This window comes from Pteropus alecto, unplaced genomic scaffold (genome assembly GCF_000325575.1).
Source record: "Pteropus alecto unplaced genomic scaffold, ASM32557v1 scaffold45, whole genome shotgun sequence".
Lineage (NCBI taxonomy): Eukaryota > Metazoa > Chordata > Mammalia > Chiroptera > Pteropodidae > Pteropus > Pteropus alecto.
The window spans coordinates 14,362,756-14,368,347 of record NW_006442491.1 but is presented as its reverse complement, the minus strand read 5'-3'; positions in this window follow the sequence as shown (position 1 = coordinate 14,368,347).

Genomic DNA, 5,592 nt, shown 5'->3' with positions numbered 1-5,592 from the left:
CAAAAAAATGCATCTTCAGGATCTTTTAGGGGGCAATGGCTCCTCTGACATATTCTTTGGTGGTTCCAGGACTAAATTGTCTTTTTTTTTTTTAAGGTCATTCCATTTCTGAAAGTCAGTAGTTAATGTGATTCCCTTGAATTTCCTGGTTTATAGTTTCCTCCCCTTAAAATAGTTCTTTCTTTGAAGATGTCCTTCCTGTACTATACATGCCAAACACCACTTTTAGTATCAATTTTCACTCTCTCTTTTTTTTTGCTATTTTGGCTATCATGAGTGTGATGTATTACCCCCAATGACCAGTCCCCACGTGTGCTACATCTTATCTAATCTACGCTTATCTAAATATTATTTAAGCGTCAAGACCTTTCTGAGTTACACTGCTCTCTCCCCCTTTTCTGGTCATTATTGTTCTTAGAGTGTGTAGTACACAGTTTAGCACTTATTACTTCCTGCTTATATTGCTCAGATTAGATATGTGTAGTACACAGTTTAGCACTTATTACTTCCTGCTTATATTGCTCAAATTAGATGGTGAACACGAAAGTTGGGGCCATATTTTGAAGAAGGTTTATGGTTCATGTCAATCTAATTAATGCTATTGCTTGTCATAGATTCCTTCTTCTGAGACACATTTCTCAGGTTCCAAGCACATGCATTGTTAGCTCATATAATTGTCAAAGTAAAATATAGGTATTTACAAAATAAAAGGTGGAGGGACTATGAATATCCCACTCCTCTCTTTATTAGGAAAAAAAATTTATTTAATTCTCTTTCTTCTTTTTTCCCCTCTACTTGTTTGTCCTGTGCTAAGTTAACTATATTTTTTTGGTAGTATGTAGATGATAAATGCAAGTGAAACAGCTCTTTTATGCCATAAACTACACTTGTCTTCCAGCCAAAAGAATGTGGAAACTTGCCTACATTAATGAAGAAGAATCACTAATTTTTATTTTGAAAATTTCTACTTTAATATTTATTGAGATTATCTCAGGCAGCATTAAATTGGAAGTTTCCAGAGATGGTTTTTTCAGATTTATTGTGGTCTTTTCTATTATACCCATTTGAGGACTGACATATTTCTATTCCTTTCACTAGGAAGGGACAATAGAATTATTTAAGTGCCAACAAGTATTTACAGAGTCGGGTATTTGTCTAGTTCACTTTTTTTTTTTTTTAGACACAGTTGGGATTTGAAGAGAAATAAAGCTATAGACGTTACAGTCAAACAATTAACATTAAGAGCTGAATACATCAGTTTTTCTTTAAAAAGTCAGAATTTCTCCCATATTCCCCAAAGTGTGTTATTAATTCTCTTGGCATGTTACACAGCAAAATGAAAGTATTTATGAATGTGGCTACTTCTTTTAACAAGTTCCAATAACTGCTTCCTAAACTTGTGTTTTTATATCAATTACATACAGTAAGCACTGAAATCAACCAAGAAGAACTGCAGAGGCCAACTTGAGATATTCATGTTAAATGAGGACTGCTGCCTGCCAAGAGTGAAATGTGGATATAATTTTATAACACCATTTTATAATTAAAGTCATAAGTGAGGTTTCCTGCTATTGTTTAAAAATGTGTCATGATAAATTTAAATCAAAGATATGGGCAAAGAAAGGTCTGCAAAGTAACAGACAAAGGCAACTAAGATGGTACAGGAACATGGCCCGGTGCAGAAAAGAAACACATGCAAACAATTTTAGTGAAATAATTACATTTATTGTAGATGGAGTTCTGTTTTAGAAACTATAACCACTTAGAAACGGTTCTCATTCATGTCAGATTGAGGTTAACTTATTGGTACTGTCTATAGAGAGATTTTTTTTTACCAGCAGGGAAATTTAATACGTTGATTTAGTGATAAGACCATGTCTTCTGACCAAGTATTCACCAAAGTCCCCTAAAACTGAAAAATGTGACTCCAGCGTAGGGAGTTCACAGTAGTTAGTATTGCCAGATTTAGCAAATAAAAATATAAGATATCCAGTTAAGTTTGAATTTCAGATAAACAACAAATATATATTTAGTATAAGTGTGTCTCATGCAATATTTGGCACTTACACTAAAAATTTACTTATTGTTTATCTGATGTTTAAATTTAACTAGATGTCTTACATTTTATCTAGCAAGTTTAACATTAGTAAAAAATACAAATTTTGGCAACAGATTTTTATATTTTTAAGCTAAATATTTGAAGGAGAATAAACTTATGTGATCAGAGCAGAACATAAGGTAAATTTATTTGTGTATTGTCAGCTTGTTAAATTTCTAATGTTCACAGTTATGTGGGTGAACGATGATTTTTGTTCAGTGATGGGGAAGATTTTAGCTTTGCTAGTGAACACAACCCATTTAAAAGAGTTGCTCCCCGAAGGAGATACGTTGATTCACGTACATGAATAGATTTAATCATTAGGACATTCCTGGCTTTAGTAAGTCATGTTCGTCTAATGTGAAGGTCGTTCCCAATGTATCAATTCATTCATCTTGTCTCTAATACAAGCCATGTGTTTCATAAAGGAGTTGAAAGGACGTTAATCAGAATCTCCCCCTTCGACCAGTCCAAGGGGATGCAAAGTTCTTGGTTACATCTCAAATGTCAAGATATAGGGAAACGAAAAATAACATTCAAAGCATATCACTTGTAATTCATACTGTTGTTACAATTGCTGTGAAATATGTTGGAGGTGGGGAGGCGAAGGACCATAAAGCAATGTCTATTCAGTGGAAACTGTGGCTGGAAAGGGCTGGAGGGCTGTATCTGCTTTTCCTCAGCAGACAAAACTCCCATTGAATCCATGAGAAGGCAGGAATTGGTACTCAAACTTATGTATAGCCTGATTGTCCTTTAAGAGTAAGGAAAAGATGTAGTCATCTATGATTTGATTTCCTTGTTATAGATCAGTAATTCTCAATCTTGTCTGCATATAGCAACCAGCTTTTAAAATACCCAAAGCCCAGGCTACCCTTCAGATCCATTAAATTACGATCTCTGAGTTTGGGACCCAGGCATCAGTTGTTATCAAAACTGTTGGTGGAACTGCAAACTAGTGCAGCCACTATGGAAGAGAATACACAGATTCTTCAAAAAAACTAAAAATAGATTTACCATATAACCCAGAAATTCCACTTCTGAGTATTTATCCAAAAAAAACAAAAACACCAATTCAAAAAGACATATACACCCCTATGCTCATTGCAGCATTTTTTTTTTTTTTTACAATAGCCAAGATATGGAAGCAATCTAGATGTCCATTGATAGACGAATGGATAAAGATGTGCTCTCTCTCTGTGTCTTTCCCCCTACACACACACACACATATCACACACATGCACACACTGTGGAATATTATGCAGCAATAAAAAAGAATTAAATCTTTCCATTTGCAACAACATGGATGAGGGCATTATGCTAAGTGAAATAAGTCAAACAGAGAAAGACAAATATTGTATAGTTTCACTTATATGTGAATCTAAACAAAACGAACAAAAGAGAGAAACAGAGACCAAAGGGATGATTATAAGAGAGGAAGGTGTGAGAGGATGGGTAAAAAAGGTGAAGAGAAATACAGTCAATAATACTGTGCCAAGTTTGCATGATGACAGATGATCACATTGTAAGGTATAAAAATGTCGAATCGCTATATTATATACCTGGAACCAATATAACTAATATAGTATTGTATACCAACCCCATTTAAATGAAAAAACAACAAAACAAACAAAAAAAAACTTCCCAAGTGATGCCAATGTGAAGCCAAGTTTGAGAACCACTGGATCATCATAGGAAACCCTAGTTATAGACATGGAAACCCCTATGGACTTGTTGACATTCATGGCATTTGATTTTATACAAATTTATCATGCTGTATTCAGCAACTACTCTATATTTACAAAACTTTGCTAGTCATCATCACCATCATATCATTATGATCATTTCTTATCCTCTTCAGAGGAAAAATGATGGTAAACAATTAAAATAAACAACTTATAACAAGATGCTAGACTGTAAAATAGATTAAATGTACCAGGCACTCGGTTAGGGTAGACAGAGAAGGGCTCCTCTGTGGAGGACGTGTAAGTGAAGCTATAAAGCAGTGGTTCTCAAAGTGTGGCCCCAGGACCAGCTGCCTCAACATCACCTGGAAACTTGCTCAGAACAATAATTCTCAAGCTCCACCCCAGCACTCTGGAATCAGAGACTCTGAGAGTGGAGCCCAGGAATCAGTGTTTTAACAAGCTCTTCAGGTGATTCTGATACATGGTCAAGTTTGAGGCAGAAACATTTCTTAAAGTATTGTTTTACAGCATCTCATAGGAATTGCTGTGTTTTCACTTACTTAGAGTAATATATACACTCAATTTAGATTTACCTTTTAATTTAAAGGTAGTATAGAAGAATGTTTTAGAATTCCAAATTGGGTAACTTTTGGTTGCTAATTTCTAGTACTGTATTTAGATAACATAGTGTAGCTGATTTTTAGTTTTGAGATTTAACTGAAATTTTCCTTGAGGACATCAGACCAATTTTGCAATTTTCACGGGTTTTAGAAAAGAATGTATATATTTTTTGAGTATGTGTGTTTATAACTTAGGCTTGCTAATTCAGTTATTTATTTATTGTGTGCTTGATCTGTCAATTTCTGATTATAGAGGTGTGAAAGACTTCCACTACATCTGTGGTTTGCTAATTATTCTTTGCTTCTCCAACTTTTTTGTTTCATATATTTCAGAACTATGTCCTTACATAAAAATTCATTACTATTATATCTTCTTGGTGATTTCATTAGCATAAATAGACCTTTATTAGCTTATATCATTCCTGGTTCACATTGCGTTTTTTTTTTGCCCTGAATTCTATTTTGTCTGATACTTTATTTGCTTGGTGTGTCTCTGTTTTATTTTCATATTTCATACATTGTCTCTCTCTCTCTCTCTCTCTCTCTTTAAACTAACTACTCTGCCATCTTGACAGGGCCACCCTATGTGTATCTCTTAAAACAGCTTACAATAGATATTCTCTTGTTTTGTTAGTTTTAAATCCAATTTGAAAGTCTTTGTTTTTAATGGCAGAAATTAGCCATTAACATTCATTGTAATTTTTGAAATATTAAAACTGCCATCTTATTTTATGTTTCCTACTTTTTATTGTTTAATTTGTTTCTGACTTTTAATAGTACTATAAAAATTCTCTTTGGCTCTTTCTTTTTTTAGACCACTGTTATTTTTTTGGAAGTAATATATCTGAAATAATTTAAAAATCTGTCTTCAAGTTCTTTGATACTTTCCCAGTAAGAGGTGACATCTAATCTTCCTTCTCTTGAATATGGACTAGCCTTAATAACTTGCTGCATACAAATAGAATGTGGTGGAAGATGTGAATGGTTTCTGAACGCTAGTTCACAAAAGATATTGCAGCTTTTGCCTCTCTCTCTCCCCCCTCCTTTCTCTCTCTGTCTCTGTCTCTGTCTCTGCTCACCATTGGAACCCAATCATCATGCTATAATATAGGAAGCTCAGGCCACATAGTAAGGTCACGAGTTAGGTGTTCTAACAGCTTCAGTTTGCCGCAGAGAGTCAGCATCA